The sequence below is a fragment of the Jatropha curcas genome, chromosome 7, assembly GCF_041381405.1.
Source record: "Jatropha curcas cultivar XTBG-Jc1 chromosome 7, XTBG_Jcur_1.0, whole genome shotgun sequence".
Lineage (NCBI taxonomy): Eukaryota > Viridiplantae > Streptophyta > Magnoliopsida > Malpighiales > Euphorbiaceae > Jatropha > Jatropha curcas.
In genome coordinates this window covers 15,953,926-15,980,405 of record NC_143157.1, presented here as the reverse complement: position 1 = coordinate 15,980,405, position 26,480 = coordinate 15,953,926, and positions in this window count along the sequence as shown.

The window sequence follows — 26,480 nt, the reverse complement described above, 5'->3', positions numbered from 1 at the left end:
TTCGGCGGCTGCTGCCGTCCTTATTCGGTGCATTTTCTCCTATAAAAGCTTGTTCTTTGTTTTGGTTCTTCACTCATTCCTTATCTTCTCTCTTCTTCTTTTCTCTCTGTGTTTATCTTTTCCAAAGAATGAATCCTTCTTTCAATCATAGCATGCACAGCTGGGCTAGGAGTCTCTCCAAAGTTGAAAAGATCAACTTGAAGAGGTATGGCCTCTCTCCTATCATTACCCTTAGGGGGGTAGTGATCGACTGGAACTTTTTATGGGCCTGTATCAGATTCTGGGACCCTGAGGCCCACGTTTTTCGGTTCGGGGCCATGATGGAGGAGATGTGTCCTCTTTTCGAGGAGTTTTGTGCTATCATAGGGTGTGACCCTAATGCCCCTTTAGTCAGGCATGAGGTTAAAGTTGGGTATGTTCAGTCATTTGAAATTTTATTTCAATTCAGCCGACCACAAGCTAAGGCCATGATTGTTGACGACCAGAAGGCAATTCTGCTGCCCCTGATTGATGAATTTTCAGAGGTTCTTTCAGATGACCCAGACCGGATGAGGCTGAGGATGCGGGCTTTTGTATTTTGCTTATTATCTGGTTTCTTGTTTAATAAGGACCCAGGCTTCGGGGATCTGCGATTTTGCCCTATGATTCGACAGATGGAGGACATGAGCTGCATTGGCGGCATTGTGCTGGCAGAAACCATCAGGGGCCTTGACAGAGCTGCTCTAGGCTTCGAGGACTGGACAGTTTCCCCGATTATACTCCAGGTATTTTCCTCTCATTTTTTTTTTTTTTTTTTTTTGGTTCATGCCTTTGTAATAGAAAGGATCCATTACCCAGGTTTGGTTGAAGGACCACCTTCAAGTGGTTGCTGCTCCTACCCGTTTGCCTTACAACCCTTCTCAGTATCGTATGCGGAGGATCTTGATCACACATCCGTCTGCTGACGCATGGACCTCATGGCTGATTGAATTGGGTCCAAACGAGGTATTGTGGTTTGTTCCCTGGTATGACATCACCTGCTTTATCCAGGTTATCTTTCGTCATATTCAGGTTTACCTTTTAGGCCTTACACATTGTACCTGGTACTGCGCTTCGCGCGTTTTGAGACAGATGGGGATAGATCAGACTGTTCTGACCATGGATGATTCCCTAGCTGATTCAGCCATCACTCCGGGAGTTACTCGAGCCATCCTTAGGGCCTGGGTTAGGGACCATCATATGGTTAGACCTTCACCTAATCCTGTTGGTATTCAGACCTCTCCTGAGTACCGGTCTTGGTTTATGACCATTGTCTGGCCAGTTGAGAAGCTGAGGAGGAACGCATTGCTGAGTGCACTCGAGGGTTGGACTCAGGCTGACGCTGGTGATGGGATTAGGACTGATGAGGAGATCATGTTGGCTCCTCGGACAGGCGAGGCTGGAGGGAGTTCAACAACTGGGGATGACTCGGAGGACGTTGCCCCACGGAGGCGACGGGGTACCTAGACTCTAATAGGCTTTTTGACTTTTGGTGTTTTGGCTTTGTTTTAACTCTTTTGACTTTTTGTTGGGGACTTTGGCTTTGGATTTTGGGTGTTATTTGGAATTTTGGATGTATGTTCCTTTGGATTTGGACTTTATTATTTATTTTTCTTGGTCTCTTTAGTTTTCTGCTTGACTTTGGACTGTTTGACTTTATTGCTTTCAATTGGGCATGTCATTTGACTTTTAAGCTTTCCAAGCATTTTCCAACTTCATTTATTCAAGCTCTGATTTTTGCCTAAGCCGCCCTCTCGGGTTTTCAACTTAGCGAGCTACCCATTTTTGCCTAAGCCGCCCTTTTCGGGTTTTCAACTTAGCGGGCCCCGATTTTTGCCTAAGCCGCCCTTTCGGGTTTTCAACTTAGCGGGTTTTTTCTCTTCTTTTTTTTTTATTTTTATCCTTTTTTTTATTATTGTTATTATTATTATTTTTTTTTTTATTGTTGGCAAAGAGGAAAGAATTATGGAATGATTTTCATTAATGTTTAGACCGTACCCAATGAGGGTTGCCTACATATCTCCGATACATAATTTCTTTTTTCCAGAGAGAATCAGGTCTAGTGTAGTTCATTTTACATTATGCAATGCTTATTACACAAAATATCTTTTTAACTGATCTAAATTACATGGATTCGTGAATTCCAAACCATCTAAATCAGTCAAGATGACGGCTCCGCCGGACAATACTTTCTTCAACACATAGGGTCCAGCCCAATGAGGACGAAACTTCCCATGTGGGTCTATGATTGGCTGTCTAATCTCCTTCAGGACCAAACAACCTTCTTCCAGCTTCCGATCTTTGACCCTCTTATCAAAATGCCGTGCCATTCTTCTTTGGTAGACTTGAGTTTGGTGGATTGCTTGCAATCGCTTTTCATCCATACCCAAAAGTTGCAAGTGATAATTCTTAGCCCAATCTGCTTCGTTGATCTGGCTTTCCTGAATAATCCTTGCCGACTGAACTTCCAGCTCAATAGGCAATATTGCTTCCATACCATGTACCAAAGAATACGGAGTTGCTCCGGTGGGCGTTCTGATTGAAGTCCTATATCCCCATAGGGCATTCGGTAACTGTTCGTGCCAAGCTTTGTGCTTTTTAACAGTCTCCTGCAAAATGACTTTTATAGCCTTATTCGCAGCTTCTACAGCCCCGTTTGCTTGTGGACGATAGGGTGAGGACTTATGATGTTGAATTTTCTTTTGCTTCAGCAGGTCAGAAAATTCACTTTGAAAGTGAGACCCATTATCCATGATGATCTCGAACGGTGTTCCATACCGACAAAGGATGAGTACGGACAAACTGTGCTGCCTTCTTGGCATTTAAAACTGAATAAGAGGCTGCCTCAATCCACTTAGTGAAATAATCTACAGCAACCAGGATGAATTGATGGCCGTTAGAGGCCTTCGGGTGGATTTTTCCGATCACGTCTATGCCCCAAGTTGCGAAAGGCCATGGTGAAGCAATAGGATTCAAATTGACCGGAGGTTGTCTTTGCAGCTTAGCAAAAATTTGACATTTGTGACACTTCTGCGCGTGCCTCACGCAATCTGCATTCATGGTTGACCAGTAATAACCCAGGTTCATGATTTTTCGAGCCAAGGCTATCCCGTGCATGTGTGGACCAGACTCCCCATTATGTAGGGAATCCATGATGGTTTGAGCTTCTCCCTCATCAACGCATCTTAGGTGCAGGCCGTTCCAACTTCTCTTATACAGAACTCCCTCAGTGAGGAAATATCCGGATGCTAACTGTCTCAATGTCCGTTGATCAGTTTTGGTAGATCCCTCCGGGTAGGCTTCATTCTGAAGATAATTCTGTATATCCTAATACCAGGGCTTGTCATCGACCAAATTCATGATATGTGCTGGCTGTTTCTGTAGCCGCACTGTCAGAGGTCGAATGACTCGGTTTCCTTCTACATTGACCATGGAGGCTAAAGTAGCCAGAGCATCTGCGAACTGATTTTTTTGGCTCGCGGCAAGTAGTGGAAGGATAAATCCTCAAATTGCTGAGCCAATTCGTCCAAGCGTCGTAGGTAAGGAACCAAACGCTCTTCTTTAATTTTCCATTTCCTTAAAGCTTGGGAGACTATTAAGTTGGAATCTCCGAAAACCTTGAGGACTTTTATCTCTTTTTCTAGGGCTACTTCTAACCCCTTTATGCAAGCTTCATACTCGACTTCATTGTTGGTACAGTCGAAATCTAATTTGACAGCGATTGGAATGTATTCTCCACAAGGAGTTTTGAATATGACTCCAACCCCATTTCCATGGTAGTTCGAAGCTCCATCGAAGTACATTTCCTAGACTTCACTTTCCAAGTTCACCAAGTCTTCATCAGGAAATTCTACCTCAGGCATTTGGTCTTCGATCGGCAATTCTGCTAGTTGATCAGCCAAGGCTCCGCCTTTCACCGCCTTTCGTTGTACAAATTTTAAATCATAAGCTGCGAGCACCGACACCCACTTAGCCATTTTACAGTCAAGAACCGGCCTCTCCATAAGGAATTTCAAGGGGTTCGATTCAGAAAAGACGTAGGTGGTGTAAGACGAGAGGTAGTGCTGCAGTTTTGTACAGGCCCTTACCAGAGCAAAACACAACTTCTCTATCTTATTGTATTTTAGCTCAGATTCTAGCATCCTCTTGCTAAGGTAATACACGGCATTTTCTACCCTTGTATCTTCGGCTTGTTGAGCTAGCATTGCACCCATCGCTTCTTCTGTCACTGATAGGTACAACAGCAAAGGCTTTCCTAGCCTTGGTGGCTGTAAGACTGGTGGGGATAACAGATATTGCTTGACTTGGTCGAAAGCTTTCTGACAATCCTCATTCCATTTTACGGCTACTCCTTTCCTGAGCAATTTGAAGATCGGACCACAAGTATTAGCCAATTGATTGATGAACCGGCTGATGTACTGTAGCCTTCCTAGGAAACCCCGAACTTCCTTTTCCGTCCTCGGTGCTGGTATTTCCATAACGGCTTTGGCTTTTGAAGGATCAATTTCTATGCCCTTCCGACTGACCATATGCCCCAGAAATACTCCGGATGTAGCTCCAAACAGACATTTTGCCGGGTTGAGTTTTAAATTGTACTTTCGAAGTCTAAGGAAGAACTTCTCAAGCGCTGTTGTATGTTCTTCAGCTGTTTTTTGATTTAACAACCATATCGTCCACGTACACTTCTACTTCTTCGTGAATCATGTCATGGAAGATGGTCGTCGCCATTCTTTGATAGGTTGCCCCGGCATTTTTGAGCCCAAAAGGCATGACCCTGTAGCAGTAGGTTCCCCACTCCGTGATGAATGCCGTTTTCTCTTTGTCTGGCACATGCATCATTATTTGGTTGTACCCGACAGCAAGATCGGTCAAGGAGACCATCTCGTGTCCCGCCATTCGGTCTACCAACAAGTCGATATGCGGCAGGGGGAAGTCGTCCTTCGGACATGCTCTATTCAAATCCCGATAGTCCACACACATTCTGACTTTGCCATCTTTCTTCGGCACTGGCACAATATTTGCTAACCATGTCGGGTAGGCAATGGGTTCTATGAATCTGTTCTCCAGTTGCTTGGCTACCTCCTCCTTGATTTTCAAGGACCATTCGGTCTTCAGCCTTCTTAGCCTCTGCTTCACTGGCTTAGCCTCGGGATATACTGGAATCTTGTGCACCACTATTGCTGGGTCAATTCCCGTGATGTCACTTGCCTTCCACATGAAACAATCGGCAAACTTCCTCAAGCATTCACTGACCTGTCCCTTGTTCACACAGTCAAATGCAATGTATGTATGTTCATTTTCTTCTTTGCCAATTATTATTTTTTCTTTTTCATTTTTTATTTCATTTATTTCTTTTTCATTATTTTTGCTTGGAAATGCTTGGAAAGATAGACACGCGGGGTAATCAAGAATCTGCAAGCCTTTATTGATCATGACAGAATTGTCTTCAAAGATTACATCAAATTTGAAATCTGGATTTTCAAAATCCGACACAGATGACTCAAGACTGGAACTGGACTTTGACTCGGTTTCAGACTCGGGGTCAGACTCAGACTCAATACAAGACTTGATTACAGATTTTGACTCTAGGTTTGACTCGGGAGGGGGTTTATCAGCAGCGCGCTCCTCCTCGGCGTACCAATTGGTGAGAGGGCCTTCGTTCGGCTTGATCAGGCTCAGCAGATCTTGGTCCCCATCATTTCCTATGATAACTGCAATTTCGTCAAGGAGACTAGGTTGCATGAAGTCTTCCACTTCGAGCTCGGTTGTTACCTCTTCGGATAAGTCATTCAAGTCCAGGACACAGGTGTCATTCATTTCTAGGAATAGCTCGAAAGGATCGATCAATTCCTGGTCAGAAATAATAGCATTTACCCCGTGATTTGGTAAGGGATTAGTGCTAATGTTTGACTCACTTCTTGGGATGATTGAACCATCGTCTACCAGGTCTTGGATGCGGTTCTTAAGCGTCCAGCACGCTTCAGTCTCGTGCCCATGACCTTGATGATATTCACAGTATTCATTGGTTCGGTAGTTTCTTGGTAAAGGGTAGGGTGGCGGCCTTGCTTCCAAGGGCTTGATGTAGTTGGCCTTGACAGCCTCTCGGAAAACCAAAAGGATTGGCATCCCGAGATCAGTATATGTCCTTCTTGACCGATTACCATTTCTCATATTGCCCACACGTAAAGGATTCGTGGGGGTGATGCTTGCCATTTCATGGACTTTGCCGGCTTGGCTAGGCTTCTCGTATTTTGAGGAACCCGAGTCTTCTTTCAGTTGCCCCATTTGAATTAAATCCTCTACCTTCGTAGCAGCGGCAATGAGCGACTGGAAGGTTGGCAAGTATTGGGTTTGTAACTGTTGTTGGTAGACAGACTGCAGGTTCTTTATGATTATGTCTACCTGTTCTTGTTCAGAAGGCCGGTTGATCATTTGAGCGACCTTGGTCCTTTTCCTTGTAAGGAACGAGGGAAAAGGTTCATTGTTTTTCTATTTGGTGGTGTCCAGTTTTTTTCTCATTTTCTGAGCTTCTGGCTCAGAAGCAGGCATGTCATCCAGGTTAAGGGTAGGATTTGTCGGTTCTGCGGCAGGTCCTTGATTGGAAGCAGCAGGTCCACTTCCCTCACCGGAAGCCCCACTTCCATTACCATTACCCAATTCAGCTATCAGGGCAATCCTTTGGGCAGCCAATGCCTCATTCATTCTGGCCTCCATTCTGGCCTCCATTCTGGCCTCGAGTTGTTCTATAAGGTTTTTGATGTCAGAAAGTGATGCCATTGGTGCAGTTGAGATTGGTGAGGTCGGTGATAGCACAGTAGGTGTGGTTGGCACTAATGTTGGCACTTGAACAGGGGGTACCTGTAAGTATGAGGGTAACTGGATTAAGGGTATAGTAGTATCAGGGTAGCTGATATGAGAGAGAATGACTCTTTGTCCAACTGTGCATGACTGACAAACAGAAGGATATTTTTGTGTCCCTCCACTCTCTTCTCTCTTTTTTTTTTTTAATGCTTATGGTATGTCATGAATGCGCACAACAACACGTCATAATTTATTTTAATGAGATGATTCGTACCATTGGGTGCATATAGTCCTAAAGGATAGGTTCTATAGGCTATGACACAAATAGAGAATCGGCTTATTAAGGGACCCTTGAACCTTGAGTATGGATATACCTAACCACATGTGAAACAAGGAGTTTCGCGTGGGTCCAACGGTACGCATACCCATGTGCCACCTCCAAAAGGATTAGAGATGGTTTGCGGTAACAGGGAGGACGCTTTGGCTGTCCGTCGGCATAATCAAAGAGACCTACCGATCAGCGCTACTTGCTATCCAGACTCAGAAGTTTGAACAGAAGAGAAGAAATTCATTTGAAGTTCATTTTTTATGCAATGGAGAAAAAGATTCTCGATCGTGCAAATAAATCAACAAGTTTTAATGTCTTAATTAAATTTTTCAATTAAGTTCAAATTTCCTCATCAAGTATTCTTAAAGAAAGAACACTTGATTCGTGCTAGGATACCCTGCAAAACAAAGCATTGTAAAATAATACCCTAAAGAAGGGCGGGTTAGTTTACACAACAATCGTAGTCCGCTTTATGCAAAATGATTACATAATTCCCCAGCAGAGTCGCCAAACTGTGAACCCCTTCCCCAAATGTCATAGGCATGTGATGCATATGATGGATGAGAAGAAATACACGTGATGTATGAGTCGCCACCTTGTTTAATTATTTTAGGGTAAACTAGGAAAAAACCCTAAGTGACTCCGATTTTAATTAACCTAGTTACTAGATTAATTATCCCAATGATTAAGGCACAATCTACGAACCCGAGATGGATCCCGAGACTATGTCATACTGATGAACTAACCGATGAATGAATGCTTTGCAAGGTGAATGATGGATTCATGAAATGTTTGAATGATTTTGACTTGCCACCCGGGGTGAAATCCCGAACGTGCCTACGTACTTCCGTTTGAATGGAAGATCAAAGTCAACGTAGTTCGATAGGCCTCTTTTAGAGGGCTTTGAATGATATGCTTAATGCATGGGTGTGTGTATGCTTAGTGCATGATTTTGTGTATGCTTTGTGCATTTTGTGTGTATGCTTTGTGCATGATTTTGTGTATGCTTTGTGCATGATTGTGTGTATGCTTTGTGCATTTTTGTGTGTATGCTTTATGCATGATTGTGTGTATGCTTTGTGCATTTTTGTGTGTATGCTTTATGCATGATTGTGTGTATGCTTCGTGCATTTTTTTTAGGCATTTTGCCAAAGATTGATTGATTTTTAGGCATGTTGCCAAAAATATTGATTTTAATGGCTTTTAGCCAAAATGATTTGATTTAGGCAATTGTTGCCAAAATGTGCGAATTAGGCGATTGTCGCCAAAATGGTTGATTTTACGGTTTTAGGCCGAAATGTGTTGTTTTAGGCAATTAGTTTGCCAAAATGTGCGATTTAGGCTTTAATGCCACGATTATCAATTAATCGGGCGTTCGAGCTTAATCACAATTTATTGTCGAAACGTGATTGATTAAGGCTTTTAGCCACAATTATTGATTAATTGGACTTAAGCCGGATTTGTTCGAAATAAGGCAATTGAACCGTAGTTATTAATTAACTAGGCTCTTTTAGCCAATATTGTCGGATTTAAACTTTAATACCACGATTATTGATTAACCGGGCATTTAGGCTTAATCAAATTAATTAAGGCAGTTTATTTACCAAAAATAATGACGTGGATGCATTTATGCAATTGTAGAATTATTAAGAGTAGAAGAGAAATATGCATGAAGTGCTAAAATTAAATAGGCAGAGTTTTGTTTACATACCTGATTTAATCGACGACCGCTTCTTAACTCCGGATTAAGCTCCTCGTTTAGGAAATATTAATTAATTTTAATTTGTTTGATTTTAATGGTCAAATATCACAATAAAAATGCAATAAAAATTAAATTAAATGCAAAAAGCGGTAAAGAAAACGCAAGGAGCGTGAGAGGGAGAAGGATTCGTCCGTCAATACAGACAGGTGTGCCAAAATTGGATTGAAAATGGCCTATTTATAGGCCATTTTCGGGTCCAGGGCGGCAGGTGCCGCCTGGCTCGGCGGCAGCTGCCGCCCAAGAGGCTGGGCGGCAGGTGCCGCCCATGCTGGGCGGCAGGTGCTGCCTGGGAGGGCGGCAGGTGCCGCCCAAGAGGCTGGGCGGCAGGTGCCGCCCATGCTGGGCGGCAGGTGCCGCCCAGTCGGTGGGGCGGCAGGTGCCGCCCATGCTGGGCGGCTGCTGCCACCCAGGCGGTGGGGCGGTAGGTGCCGCCCATGCTGGGCGGCAGGAGCCGCCGTGTCCGGCGGCCGGCGCCGCCGTAGCTGGTGGTGGCCACCATGTCTCGCTCAGGGAGCTTTTTTGGGAGTTTCCGACCTCCAAAAATCATTCCGGGACCGGTTCTGCGATCCTCGTGAAATTCCGGACGTTTCAAGTACCATATTGACATATTTCCAGTAAATGTGCAAAATGGCCTCCGGTCCGGCCGGACTGTTTGCACAGTTGCTACAGCAAAGTCAAAGTTGCTGCAGCAAAGTCAAAGTTACTGTAGCAAAGTCAAACTAATTGGCATGGCACTGTAGCAGCGTGTTTTCCTCCATTTAAAGAGTTTCACATGCCACCAACAACATGAGAAGCCTCAAAATTTGAGTATTCACAACAATGAGCTCCCCAACTGAGCAAGGAGCTCATTGTTCACTCTAAGAGGAGTTAAAGCACCCACAGACATTTTCAAATATCTTAGGACAAGTGGTGCCATCAAACTTATCCATACTTGGCATTTTAAACTTGGGTGGCAGCCTTGCCACAAGGAACAGTGGGAGAGAGTCAACATTAATGAGGTCTTCATCTTTCTTGATGCTCTTTAAGAACTTCTTAAAGGAGTCCATTTTCTCCATCGTCTTCCTTATTTAAGGAGAGGCCAATTCATCTTATTTAAGGAGAGGCCAATTCATCTCCAGTCTGGCTCGGGGTAGCAATAGCATTAGAGGTGGCTCCTATCTCAGGAACTGGCCCTCGGGCAGTCTGATCGTCGTTGGGTGGAACCACATGTTGGTCATTGGATCCTCCAGTCTAGTTAGGAGGAACAGTCCCATTCTGGCTAGTAGTAATTAGGGTCCTGACTTCCCCCAGTATAGTCTCCTTTTGGGTAGTGATAAAATTCTGAAGGGAGTTATTTTATTCACTGAGCATGGTCCAGAAGCGAGTTTCTTGGTCCCAGAGCATCTCCTCCACCATGGTTCTCAAATCATTAGGTGTAGCAGCCATTGTTGTTGTTCCTGGAAGAAACAAACAAAAGGAGGTATTAGTATTTAGCTTTTGGTCAGGTTTAAAAGCATGCATTGTCAAGGTTTAGAACTTAGATCAGTGTTTGAGGTTTTGGTGTTTGGTAGTGGTGCTCAAATCAGTGGTTAAGGATACTGGTGAGGGGCGATAGTAGTGCTCATGTTGGTGTTTGAGGCTAAAGGGATCTACTGATTTGATGGTTGTGCTCCGATCATTGTTTGAGGCTTAGGTTGGGGCTTGCCCCCAAACTATAAGGCTTAGGTTCGGCTAAAAGCTTTGGATATGACATTTTGCTCAGGTTAGTGTTTTAGGCTAGGGAAATGTGGTTGTGATCTTGATAGTATTTTCTTAGGTCGATGTTTGAGGCATTGGATATTTCAGTAGGCAATGTTGAGATCAGCAGTTGAGGTTTTGGTCGGGACATTGCCCCAGTATAGGTGCTTAGGTATGATTTAAGGCGTTTTAGAATTTGGTAGTGTTCAGGTTAATGTTTGAGGCTTTTTGGTAATTTGGTAATGCTCAGGTCAGTGTTTGAGGCTTTAAGGAATATGGTAGGCAATGCTCAGATCAGTACTTAAGGCTTTGATCAGGGCATCGCCCCCAGTTTAGGTGCTTAGGTCCGGTTTAAGGCTTTTTAGGATTTGAGGTGCTTAGTTGAGGTTTTCGATATTTCAGTGGTGCTTAGGCTAGTGTTTGAGGCTTATGATGGTAATTTGGTAGCTCAGCTGAGGCTTTTCATATTTTGAGGTGCTCGAGTGAGGCTTTTGGTAGGTGTTTCAATCGGGTATATCTCTTCGTGTAGGGATTTGTGTTTAGGTTTGACCATTGGATTGGTGTTTAGATTTAACCACTAGATTGGTGTTTAGGTTTGACCACTAGATTGGTGTTTAGGGATTTCTTAGTCCATGACATGGAATGCTTGAGTACGTTGATGTCATGCCAAAATGGTTTCATGATTTTTGAGTGCATATAATCCTAGAGATCAGTTCTAAGGTAATTACATGTTTTAGGTGGATTGTTTAAGGGTCCCATCCACTAGAGTTGGAATATACATCGTCATTTGACCATATCGTACCAAATGGAGTGATTGGTATACCAAACCCTTTAACCTACCAATAGGATTGGAGGTACATAGGATTGGGTGAGCAGTTTTTTTGACTCGAGGCAGCTCTAAGGAAGATTGCCCTTAGGTGATAATAGCAACTCGATTTGCTTAGTTCTAATGATGGAAAATGATCCTGAATGATGCATTTGAATGTATGCAAATGGGGATTTCTCGATTAACCTAAACCAAAGATTCGAAACCTACTCGGTAGTCCTCTTACTATATTTTTAAGTTTAAAAAATGTTAAAGTCCCTAAAGAAGTCCCCAGCTATGAGTTCCCTCCCGAGCACCATGGGAAAAATCTGAAGGATAGAATCTAACTAGATGGGCCCATTGGTCGGTTCGTCACGGAGTGGCAGGAACTCCTTATGGTTCCTTTTTGTTTGTTATGACTCAGTTTAACACTTTTGTGTGTTGGGTTGGCTCATTGGAGCACTTTGACGGTGTGTGATGTGTTTAGAGTCACCACTTTAATTTTTTTTTTTCGAGGAAAATATAAGGTAAAAACTATAACAGCCCAGACTGACCAAGATATTGTCCGCTTTATGCCTCAGGCCCGCACGATTTTATTTCTGGGTGCCGACATAAGGTAGGCTCATACCCTCCTTACACCTTGACCAGACCACCCAAAAGGTCTCTTGACAGTCTAAGGTCTGTCCATACTTATGTACATTACTTGCACCTTGCACTTAACCCATGTGGGATTCGCCTAGGGTGTTATAAAAACCACCCCATGATTGACTCCATTTTTATTTGCTACAAGGATAAAATGCACTAGCCTTGAATCATAGGGTTCATAGACTAGGTTTTCGGCTTCTTTTCGAAATGAATCAACGGTTTGGGTTTAATCAAGTTATCAAAATATCGTTTGCGTGGATAACAGTTTATAAGATGCATGAACATACTTAATTATGCATGGTAATATTAGAAATATAGTGCATTAAAAGTCTAAATAAATAAATGGCATTATTCAGAGGGAAGCCCGACTCTAGCCTCGTTTATTGAGGATTCTAGGTCGTGCAGCATATTCCCCTAAATCCCAACTGGTCAGTTCGATCGGGGGCCTGCTACCTAGGCTGAAATCTATAGGTATGCCTTCGTATTTTGTTTGTATGAGGATCAGAGAGCACGAAGTTATAACATCAATTAGGATGATAGGGTTTCTGGGTGCCACTCTTAGAGTGAGCTTAAAGTGTGCTGGACGGACCAGGCTTCAGTGTGGGATGGACTGTGCTTAGCATGCAGTAGGTGCTGAACAGATCGAGCTTTAATTGATAAAGTTTGAGTTTAGTGACTATACCCTAAGTTTGGTTAGGGCTTGAAGGTCGGGTTGCCCGTGTGTGCGGCTTCGGAGTTCCACAATTCGTCTTCTCAATTAAAGAGATCGAGTCTGGCTCCAAAATAATGCTAAGGATGGGCATGAGAGCCTGAATAAGTCCTTAATAATATATTAAGTAACTTTGATCTAAGGAAGACCAAAGTGTGATTGAAAGTCCAAAGGATCGACTTTTGAGAACCAAGTCGGGTTTTTGACTTGATTAAGAATATGGAGTAAAAATAGGACTTTATGGCTTTAGAATCGTGTTTATAGGAGAAATAGACTCATTGATGCTTGAGAACCATTCAATCAAGCAATAAGAGATAGCAAAAATGATGGGGGAGAGCCATATTTATAGGCTGGATCCGAGCTGGCTGATACCAACCAAGTCAGCGGTGGTACCAGTCATGTCAGCATCGATACCGGTGAGGGATGCTTTAGGGGGCCTGGCGGGTATTGTGTGGTAGGTGATCGGTACCACCGCTGGATTGGTTGGTACTGATCAGGGCAAATTACTACCCTGCTCTTTTGGCTTGCTTTTTGAGTTATCGGGCTTCCGGGAGTCCGTTCGAAGTACAAATGACGTCCGATCGAGTTGATTCTCGCGCTATTGGAATCGTAGCGGAATTTTAAAAAAAAATTTATTGAATATATTTGACTTTCAATATCATTCTATCATGTACAAATTAGTCTAAGAATAATATTATTGACTTATAATTTGAATATTATTTAAATAGAAATAGATTTAAAAATAAAAATTGTTACATATGGAATCGTACTGGAAGATTATTAAAATCTAGATAATATCAAAGAAAAATTATAACTATACTTAATATCAGTGTTTTGAGAAACAAACCGGTCAATGAACTGGTGAAGGTAGGGGTTTAATGAACCAGAGTGTTCAACTGGGTCCAATATGGTTCAATTAGATTTTTATATATAATATTTTTAAATATATTTATTAAATAAAATTGAAAATATATATTACAAAAAGAATTTGATATCAAATAAAAAATAATCTCAAATTTGACTTTTATAAAAAGAATAAAAAATAAATAAATTTTAAATAAAAAAAGTATGACTAAATTTAATATTAAAAAAGATTAATTAATAACCACAAAATATAATATTATTTTTTAGATTTGGCTTTAAAGTTACGACATGTAATTGTTTTAACAACATACTAAAAAATCAGTGGATCCAATTTTTAAGAGTCCAAATTTTTAAAAGGCTCACATTTTTAGAAAATACAGAATTTGAATTGAAACAATTTTTCGTATATCAGTTTCACCGATTTTTAACTGTTTTCATCCGATTCTTACTGATTCACGTCAGATTTAGAATTACCACTTTTCTTATGCAACATGGACCAGACCACATTCTGATTTTTGGTTAGATTGGTCGAACTGATCGGTTCAGTCCAGTCCGATTTTTAGAACAATGCTTAATATTACAAATTTTTCCAAACGTGCGTTGCACGTTATTTTTACTCGTTAACTTTATAAATTTAACTTAATTTATATGTATAATATTCTATTAATTTTTTGTTATGAATTATAATATTATGAACATGTTATCTATATTATATATAAATGTGGGAGTAGGGGGAGAATAATGAGATTATCTAAAGTGATTTTAGTGAAAGTTTAGAAATCTTAAAAAATATTATTAGTCATTAGATAATTGATAATAGTTTGAGTTTATTACATAACTTAATTTTTTTAATAATTGGTAAATTAGGATATTAAATTATTAAAAAGTTTACTGTTATATTATTTTAATATTATTATTTTATCAATAAGAGAAAATAAGTCCATTTATCCAAATCCTTTTTAGTTCTATTTTTTATGCCTTTAATAGGAGAAAGTATATTACATTTATCCTTCTGAATATCTTTTTAGTTAGATTTTTTATGAATTTTAATTCAAGAAAAATATGTATATATAATCTCTATTTGATCTTGAAGCATTATTGTTTAATGATTTTTATAATTAATAGAGCTTAACATTCTTAGTTATATATTCTCATGTGATATTAATTTCTAAGAGATAAACCGAAAACCTTAATTCAAATATTACAAATAAAACTTAAATTATTTTAATTTATTACATCCTAAACTTTTAAAAATATGGTTATACATTTTACTATTAAACTCTATTAGTTAATGATAATGAGATTAAAATAAATTTTTTTAAATATATTATTTCTTTTGATTTTTTAGAGAGGATGATGTACACTTATTTGGATTATTTATATATTATTGTATTTTAAAATTTTTATATTCTAATTAATAAAACCAATGAAAGTATGGAATTATAGTATCTGAGTAATATCAAATAAGAGAGTTTTTTCTGTTTTACTTTAATGAAATCTTTTTTGAAAAAATAGACTACAAAAGTTTGGATTAATAAAAAATTTTCTATTTTGGTATATTTGCTATCATTTTTATTTTCAACTTTTCAACATTAAGATGAAATAAAGATAAAATTTAAGAGCTCTCTTTTTATTCAATATTTTATTATTCTATTTTTAAAATTTATGGATTTTATATAATTTTTCTATGATTTAATTGGATATTTTTTTAAAAAATAATTTTTAAAAATAGATATAAAGCTAATTGACCTTTAAGATTTTATTTTGTTTCAAATATTTTTTAAAATAAGGATTTTTAAATTTTTAAATTTAATCTCATTTATAAACAAAATATTTTTTAAAATAAGGATTTTTAAATTTTTAAATTTAATCTCATTTATATCTTCTATAAATGTGGAGCTAAGAGTTTAAACAATTTATTTTTGAATTCTGTGCATGGACATGAAATCCAAAATATTACATTCTATTGATAAAACTTCAGCTTAACTTCATTCGATGAAAATAATTAGTGTAAAAATCAAAACTATATTTTATATTGTGGCTACCAGAGTAAGTTTTGGTTTATTAGATTAATGTTATAACATCGCTAAATTATAAAATATTTTGCAATATGATATTTATTTTAATCTAAATAAAAAATTATATTTTAATATTATATAAATAAAAAAATTAAATGAGTGTAAAGCTCTGGTATATAACGAGTAAAGTTAACACGTGCAATTCATTTCATAAAAGAACTAGTATTATTAAAAATCCAAAAGCATTAACAAAGTAGAAAAAAAATATTTTTATGAAATAATAAAATTTCTCAAAGTGAGGATTGATTTGACTTAACTTATTACATTTTGAATTTATATTATAGATAATATATTATTGATAAATAGTTATTATAATAATTAATATATTAATCACTATTTTAGAGTATTTTTGTTTTTTTTTTTATTTTTTTTCTAAAGTTTGTGAGCATATAATTAATTTATTAGTTACTTTTTCTCAGAAAAAAAATCTTTCAATGTGTTAAATGGTTTACTAATATAACTGTTATATCATAATTTTATTATATATATATATTTTTAATGAGTTCTATTTTCTATTTTATATCAAACAATACATTTTACAATATATTACTTTATCATTTAAAATAACCATAAGTATAACCAATGTAATTAAAGATTTAATAAAAGTATATATATATATATATATATATATATATATATATATATATATATTTTGTATTCTTGTAATATTTAATTTCTATTTTATATAGTATAATATAAAATTATTATATTTTTATGATATTTAATAGATACCTTATTTAATATATAATATAATTTTCTTATTTTATTTAATAGAATTTAGATTTAAATAAAAAAATAAATATAACCGATCAAAATTAAATGACTTTTATTTTTTCAAATAATAAAATTAAAATATTTAAAATACTATATTTCTACCATATTTAACATATACTTTATTTAGTATATAATATAATTTATTATTTGATAGAGTAGAATTATAATTTTAATAGTAAATTAATATGACCAATCAAATTTAAATTACCTTTATTTGTTCAACCAATAAAATTAGATTCTTTAATGATGTTATATTCTTACCATCTATAATATTTCCTCCGTCTCATTTTGTTCGTATGGTTTGAGAAAACATGCATATTAGTAATCTAGTCAACAAAAGTTATTTTATCATTTTTTACCCTTAACTCATTGAAGATATTAATAGAAGTTTCTCATCTAATGAATGATTATAAAGGTTATCATAGAAAAAATAATTGTTTACATGTCAAACTTTAAAAACCTTGCATACATTTTGGGACGTTCAAAAAAATAATAAGCAAATAAAATAAAATAGAGGGAGTATATACCTTATATAGTATATAAAGTAGTTTCTTAATTTATCCAATAGAATTTAGACTTAAATAGGAAATTATAATAACTAATGAAAATCAAATTATCATTATTTTTCAACTAATAAAATTAAAATTTTTAATATAAATTTAGTAGGGCATTTTCAAACATCCCATTATTCCCTTTCCCATTGGTACTTTTATCAAATTCTTATGATAAATTATAAAAAATTTTAACATGATATTGTCAGACGTTAATCTCTTGCGGAAAAAGAAGTATTAGACAAATGCAAAGCCAGTGTCCTTGCATGACTGAAAAGCAATGCAAAAAAAGCGATCATCAAATAACCATTATAATAATAAGAGAAAATAATTAATTCGTACATGAAATTTGATCAAATTAATTAAGTCATTATGTGATTTGGCAATATTAATTAATAGTTTTCGAGATTTACTTCCGTCAAACTACTTGGTCTTTCCATCCATTTTCTCTAGATTTTTCCTTTAAAACCTTTAAAAATGACTAAAATATCCTAATACTTAAAAGAGTAAATGATTAATTCGTCCTTGAGGTTTGACTAAACTAACTAAGTCATCTCTGCAATTTAACAATATTAATTAATAATCCTGAGATTTACCTCCGTCAAATCATTTGGTCACTCTGTCCATTTTCTCCATATTTTTCCATTAGTTTCAAAAAAAGGCTAAAATACCCTAATATTTAAGAAAAAAAAAGATTAAACTAACCTAGGTTAGAATTTCCATTTGTCGTGGAGAGAAAACGAAAAGTCAGGGTATATATTGATTATTTGATATTCACCAAAAAAAAAAAAAATTGATCAACATAATGTGTCACTTTACTGTCTTGAGTCACCAACAAAAAGATGAAAAATAAAAATATACATTGAGTTAATTTCAATAAAAATAATAGGCATTTAATTTTAGGTACCAACATTCAAGAGAACAAGTTATTTTATATTTTCCATTACAAACTACAACTAATAAAATTAAGGTAGGACCATAGGAATAGTAATAATATTTTAGAAAATAATAAAAAAAAATTCACCATTCAACTGTCATTCCTTTATAAAGCAAATAACCTAGGTTAGTTTAGTCTTTTTCTTCTTAAGTGTAATGATATTTTAATCTTTTTTTTTTAAAGGTTTTGATAGAAAATCAGGAGAAAATAAACAGAATGACCAAATGGTTTGACCGAGATAAACTTCAGGGATCATTAATTAATATTGCTAAACTACAAGGATGACTTAATTAGTTTAGTCAAACCTTAGAGACAAATTAATTATTTTTCATTCTTATGTGTCAGGGTATTTTAGTCTTTTTCAAAGATTTTAAAGGAAAAATCTGAAAAAAATGGACGGGAGGACCAAATAGTTTGACGGATGTAAACTTTGGGAACCATTAATTAATATTACCAAATTACAGAGATGACTTAGTTTGATCAAACCTCAGGACAAATTAATTATTTTTCCTAATAATAAAATTGTCAGAATGCATCACACTCACATTCAGCTAGTTAAATAATGAAGAAATTAATGGATGAGAAAATTTTAATTGAATAAAAACCATAGCAACATCAGTATAACTGGGCTGTAGCCTTAGCCAAGAAGGATAAACAATAGAGGGAGCAGTTATGGAGTCAGGATTTTTTTATAGAAGGGCGAAAAAGTATTTTTCATTTCATACAATGAATAAAAGATAAATTTAATTTAAAAGAGCGTCTGAAAATAATGTAATTGCATAAGCAAAATTATTACATGTGGTCAAAATTTTTTGAATGAAAATAGTATAAATAACAACAAAATAATAACTTTTAATATGAAGGAAATAATTTTCTAAAATTTATATATTAGAAATTACAATGAAAATAATTATTAATTTTAAATTTTAAATATGCTATTATAATTTTAAATTCAATCAATTCAATTTCATATTATTTTCTAAAAAATATTAAAGTAGAATCATTAATTATAATATTAAATCCATCTCTTTGAATTAATATTCAACTTACTATTTTTGCATCTTAAAATTGATTCAATTTTAAAATCAAATACTCAATATTGATTTTTATTTATTTATTATAGGATAGTTGGGTGTGATTTTATTATTTATTGCTTAAATACTTGGGTTGGAGTTCATTTTTAAAATTATTTAAATCAAAATTTCAACCTTAATTTATTTTTGAGGTGCAATTGTAACAAATTAACAAGTTTAGAGTGTTGTAATTCACTTTTAGGGTAAAATTGCACTTTAAAAGTAAATTATGGTGTAATTGCAACTAAGTTGATAATTTAGGATGTCCAGGATGCAAAGGTCGATTTAAAGTGAAATTACAACTCGAAAAATTTAAGTGAAATTAAAAATTAGGCCTAAATATTAAACTATAAAAAATATTGCAGACATTCTTGTTCGAACTCAGGTAAGGCGATCTGGGTATTAGAAATCTTACCACCATACTGTCAAATTCGTTACCAAAGGTAAGCACATTAAAGTTAGAGGGCAATGCCTCGAAGACTCCGTGGCTTTATGGCTGAGAGGGAGAAATATTTATATGGAGCAGGGGCCATGAAGATGATAAGTGCCCAAATGACAATTTCATATTATGTAGAATATTTATATATTAATAAAAAGGAAAAAAATAATGCAACTTCTGCAACCATCATTAATATGCATAAAGGAAAAGAAGGCCAAATATATCATTTGCCTTCTGAATTTGTATAAAAAAGTTTCGTGGCACTTTTTATTTTTAAAAGGACGATGTATTCTCTTGAAATTACAAAATTGCTTTAATTTCACATCTCTTTAGACATACGAGAACGCGAGCATTTAAGACACGCTGAAATATCAAGAAAAGTGATGATGTGTCAAGAATACACAATAGAAAAGAAGACTTTGTTTTTCATTTTTAATTTTTTTATTTACTAATATTTATATTTATTATTATCTTACTTCTAGTGGGCCTACAAACAATATAATTCCTTCATTTCAATTTTAACGCCAGAGATTCCTCTTTCTTCATTATTTGTTTGCCTCTCCACTTCCAAAAATGGCTTTCTCTCTCTCCCTCTCTCTAACAAATTAAGTCTCTCTCTCTCAAATTTCAAACAAAAAATCATATAATTTATCCTTCCAATTCTATGATTTTCACCTTGCGTTGCTTATGCATTTTTTTTACCACAATCTGGATGTTCTTCTTTAAAATTAAAATCAAGAAATTTGAGTTTTGAAAAAGCAATTTGATACACACTTTTATTTTAGGGTTAGGGATCATAGTAAGGTTATGCATATATCAAGTTTTTATCTGATTGTTATTTCTTTTATAAATGATCTCATATCAAGTGTGTTGATGAAAATAAAGAAGTAAATATATTTTGATGAAAATAAAGAAAATATGTTTTGATAAAAATAAAAAAGTTCTCAGAACTTGAATCTGCAGGAAAAGAAGAAAATGATAGAGAATAGTTAAAATTACAATATTCTTTTAATTAATTTAATAATAAATATAATTTTCAGACTATGAATGAGTTTGATATATGAGTTTGTTGTTTTTCAAATCTGTAAATTGTTGTTCTTTCTCCATATTTTGTTCATGTTTGATTCGTTGTCGAAATTGCTAGGTTGTTGCTTGAGTTATTCAATGTTTTAAATCTAAACAGATGATTGTTGCTTGAGATTCACAAATCCAACGTCTTTGCATATTTTCAAATCCAGAGAGAAGAAATAGAATGAGAGAGAAAAAGGTAAGATTTAATGGTATCTTAATTATTTTAATAATAAAAATATTTTTTAATGACTTAAAATGACAACTAAGGAAACTTAATAGAGATCCACGCATGGAAATAGTTTGCATGTATAAGAGAGAGTAAACAGAGAACCTGAGTTAAAAGAATCGATTTAGAAGGCTTAACAGGTGTCCTCAATTTCCAAGAGCCAATCTTTATTTCCAAGCACAACAACTCGAATTCAACAACTTTTCAAATTTCAATTAAGGATAATCAAATTCACATATATCCCTCTTAAAATAATCAATACAGGGATTAAATCATTAAGCTAGATCACAAATAACATGAATTATATTTGAATAATAAAAAAAGAAGATAAACTCAGGTATGTCTTCAAAAAACGGAAAAACAAATTTCCTTATATTGCATTTGAACAGAGATTAGTAGTTAGAATAATTACTAAATAATTGCAAGAACAAGGTTATATGCCTCGTCTTCTAGATCTAAAAAAGCAAGATAATTAGAATGTGACTAAACTTTACAATTTTCTATTTATAGTTAGATTAAACTTCTTATTAGAATTTATTTAAATAAAAAATTAACATAACTAATCAAAATTAGATATGGTAAGAATATAATATTTTTAAGAATTTTATTTTATTATTTGAAAAAACAAAAGGTAACATATTTTGATTGGTTATATCAATTTTCTATTTAAATCTAAATTCTATTAGATAAAATAGAAAATTATTTTTATATACTAAATAAGGTATATGTTAAATATTTTAAAAATATAAGATTTAATTTTGATAAAATAAAAAATAATATAATATATTAAATATATTAAGAATATAAATTCAATTTGATAAAATAAAAAATTATATTTTATATTAAATATGGTAAAATATGAGAATTCAATTTCTTGTTAATATTTAATTGAAATATATAATTAAACAAAATTAATTGTTAGACAAAAAAAATTTGGTAAAAATAATTACGTTTACTAGATAAAAAATAAAATAAAAGGGTATTTCAAATATATTAATATAAGGAATCTAAGTGCAATTAATAAAATATTAATATATTGTGAGGAGTGGAAAGTTTTGAGTTTATATTATAATTGATTTATTAGGAATTATATTATAAAATAATTAATTGTATATTTGATAGTGGTATTTTTATAGTAATTTTTATTTAATTTTTATTAAGATTTTTAGTACTTTTTATTTATTTAAATTAGTTTTTCTTTAATATCATTATGTTTTTATTTAAAAGCTTCCTTGAAACACAACTCACTTGATCTTGAGAAAATTGTAGGATTTTGCAAAGAAAAGGACAAAAACGAGGCAAAAAGTATTTTAGCACGACCGGCCCGTGCTAATCAGCACGCCCGTGCTAAGAACCAAGGAAAAACAAGCAAAGAGTCAGGCTCTAGCACACTTAGCCCGTGCTGAGCCGCACACCCGTGCCAGAAGGGAAGATGCACACCCTGATCGTGCCAATGTGCACGCCCGTGCTACAATTGCACTCAAACTTCCAGAGCCTAGCACGCCCAGCCCGTGCTATGGCGCACGGCCGTGCCAGAAGACCCTTCTCAAGCGTGCTAGACAGCACGGCCCGTGCTGAGTTCTCCAGACTTCCAGAGCCTTGCACGCCCAGACCGTGCCATTCAGCTCGCCCGTGCCAAAAGTTGATCCTAATCAAGATTTCCAACCAATTCCTACCATTTTCACAGCTCACTTTGGATACTTTCTTCACATGCCAGTCAAGCTTTTACATATGCACATGGAAAGCCATAATTGAGAGAAATTTATGGCTTGATTTAGAACTTTTACACCACACAAAGTTCAACTTTATTCATTAAACCATGTGGTCTTGTCTCTTAAGAAGTCTATATAAAGAGGAGAAGAAGCCATTCCAAGCATACCATTCCATCCCAGATATCTCTTCTCCCATCTCTCATATCTTATAGCTTTGTATATAGTTTCATTTTCTTTAGAAGTTAAGTATTCAAGAATTGTGCAAAGGTTCAAGGAAGCCATCTAAGCCAATTGTCCCTAGTTCTTATTTCTAAACTCTTAATCTTTTTTATTTCTTTCATTATTCTTATTGATTATGAAATACTTATCAAGCATTATTGAGTTTTATTTAAGTGCCATGTCTGACTAAACTCTTATACTAGGGGGTTGATGTAGCTTAATCTCTTTTCCAATTTATGCTATTAGATTTATTTTTCCTTATTCAAGTTATGATTTATTGATAAACTTGATGCTTCCAGGCAGAGGTTTCCCCCTGGATTGATTTATTTTAATTATCACCATCGGAAGAAGGATTTTTGATATGAAAAGGAGGTTAATAAAACACATGAGAATAATAACTTGATGCGAAAGCTATATGGTATGGGAGGTTTTCATGATTTATCAACCTTGAATTATGAATTCTTAAACAACTACATAACTTAATGATTTAACTCATATTTGATTGCGCTATTGGAAGATAGGTAATTAAATGGAATTAAAATAGCTAGCAATACATCGGAAGAGCTTGTTAGTGATTTAAGAGTTGTTTTCCCTACTTGAATAATTAAATTGATTAATGAACTAATGAAATAAATTGGATAGAATTAAGTGAAATCAAAACTCCTAGTAGTTTCAATTCCTTGACTTTTTTAATCAAATTTTGCTTGCTTAACTTTTGTTTATTTATTCATTAAATTTACATTTGTGAATCAATTCTCTCAATTATTGTTTAAATAATAACAAGATAACACAATTTTGTTACTTGTGGCGAACGATACTTCACTCATCATATATTACTTGTGGCGATTTCGTACACTTGCGAAAATAGCTGTCAAGTTTTTGGCGCCGTTGCTGGGGATTGGCCTTACCAATATCAATACGAATTATCCTGTTATTAATTTAGACATTTTGTTTTTATTTCATACTCAAAATATTTGTTTATATTATTTGTAGTTTATTATTTCTTTGTTTTTATTGATTTTTACTTTCATTATTTTCTTGCAAAATATTTTGAGATGTTTCATCAACAAGTAGTCGCAAGTTTTATTCAACAACATTTAGAGCCATTTTATGCAGTTTGGGCAAGATTTAATGAATTGTTGGAGAGATTTCCTTGTCATAATTTTACAAACAAATATCTCACTTACATATTCTATTGTGGATTAGATGAAGAAACTAGAAGTTGGATAGATAATGGATTTTCTGCAACTAGTATTCACCTTCTGGAAAGCAATTATGAAAATGTACTTTACATGTTAAAGATATGGCAGATTTTGACTACCGTTGTCATTGGGATCCTTCACTGCAGGGTTGGATTCACCAATACCCTCCAAATTTTGAGTATGAAGAAGAGGAGCAAAAGAATTCAGAGGATTTGATTGCTGCCCTTACTAAATCTCATATGGAATTTAAGAATGAAACTCGTGAGAGTTTTAAGACCCAACAAACGGCAATAAAGAATTTGGAAGTACAAGCAGTAGAATTGATAACCATGGCAATTAATGGATATCGAGATGAGGAGTGCAATTCTGAGGAAACTTCATGGGAAATTGCATATTTAGAAGAAGTAAGGCCTACATGGGAAAAATGCAACTCCTTTGAAGACGGATTAAATCTCAATTTCTTGTTTCCAGATATGATTATTAATGAACATGAAAAATGTGAGGTACAACTGGAGGGGACATTCGATGAGAGTTTAAATTAAAATAAGCAGAAAGCAAAATTGGTGGATGAAGAAATAATTGAGACTATTGATTTGAGCTCTTCAATGGTCTTTATATATACACCACCGGAAGATTCTTTCTTTCCAATAATACCACCTTTAATAAATTGTGTTCTCCATGATCTAATACAGGTTTTTCCCCAAGTTCATCATTCAAAGCGAGATGTTGTCGAAAAGACGAGCATAAATTTTCTCAAACTAGCCAATCTTGAGGGCATTTTCAACCAAGACCCATGTGTGATACTACATGATACATACTATGGGCGAATGTCGTTATTTGATAAACTTCTCAAAAGTCGAGTTTAAAGACTTTAAACAAAATGCTTATGGGAGACAACCCATTTTCATTTCAATTTTATTGTTTGTTTGTTTTATTTAATTTTTCAGGAATAATAAGAAGACCAATAGGCAGCACGCCCTGGCCGTGCCAATTGGCACAGCCGTGCTTCAAGGAGAAGATTGAAATTTAAGAGATAGAAGCTAGCACACTCCAGTCGTGCTACCGTGCTACGTAGCATGCCCTAGCCGTGCCACACTGCACACTCATGCGAGGGTCAGGCAAAACTTTCAGAAGTGCACGCCTTGACCGTGCCATCCAGCACGCCCATACAGCTAATGCACTAGACTTCTAGAAGAGCGCACGCCCTAGCTGTGCTGCTCCGCACGCCCCTGCCATTAAAGCATTGGAGTTCCAGAGGCGAGCACACCCTCGACCGTGCTAATCCGCACACCCGTGCCAGGTAAGTCATATTTTTCCCTGCAGGAAAGACGCGGGCATGCCCTCGACCATGCCATATATCACACCCGTGCCCGCTATCACCTGGACTTCCAGAGGCGAGCACACCCTCGACCGTGCCATACAGCATGTCCGTGCCCATTATCATTTAGAGAGACAGAGGTGCGCACGCCCTGACTGTGCCAGGACGCACGGTCATGCCACGATCAGACTGATGCATTAAAATGCACCCTATTTAAATGGGACACCCTAATTCTATTCATTCTCAACCTGCATGCCCTAGCTGCCATCCTCTTTTCTCTTATTTTCTCTCAAGCCAACACATCAAAACACCCATTTTTCTTCAATCTCTTCATCACCATGCCTCGAAGATACAAACGCAGCAGGCCCGCTTCATCTGTAGCAACTGGACAACACTCCACAAGATCATCCACTGCCTCTCCACTATTTGAAGGTCCACCTCTTCCTCCATTTGAGATGGGCTCCTCAGAGCAACAAGAAAGGTATAATAAACTCTCTTCACGCCCTATTTTACCAAACAGATTTATAGATGAGAATGCATTATCACAAGTTGAGCTTAGGGATGCTGTGATAGAGCCACTTAGGCGTGTGGGGTGGGGACAATTTATTGAGATGAAAGACTTGGTGTATGCTCCTTTAACCTTAGAATTTTTATGCTCATATTCCTCACTTATTCGATTTCCAGTTGGAGCTTATCCTAATAAGATTAAATTCAGATTAGTTGGCAGAAATTTTGACCTTTCAGTGAATGAAGTTAGTCACATTTTTGGTTTTCCCACTGAAAATGCGATTAACCAAGTACCTACGAACTATATGGATGGCACTAGATGGTCTAGATTAACTAGAGAAGATCAATATAATCTTAGGTTTTCCAAAGCATCTAAATTGAAAAATCCTGCTTTGCGTTACATTCACAAATTTCTAGTCAATACTATCTTTGGGAGAAGTGAAAGTGACGGGGTATTGGGACGAAATGAATTATATTTTCTATGGGCTATCGATCAAGGGATTTTGTTGAATGTGGGTTATTGGCTATGCCAAAAATGGGCTAGAGTAGCAAGAGCGGATAAATGATCGGTTGTTTTGTCACACGCATTGCTACTTATTTGAGGGTGTGGAATCCTGCTAGGCCAATTTATGATAGTATTGGAGGGGGAAGAGGGACCCGGTTAGATCTAGATGTGATGATTCACATGAAACTAGTTGAAAAGATTGGAGACTCCTACTATTTGA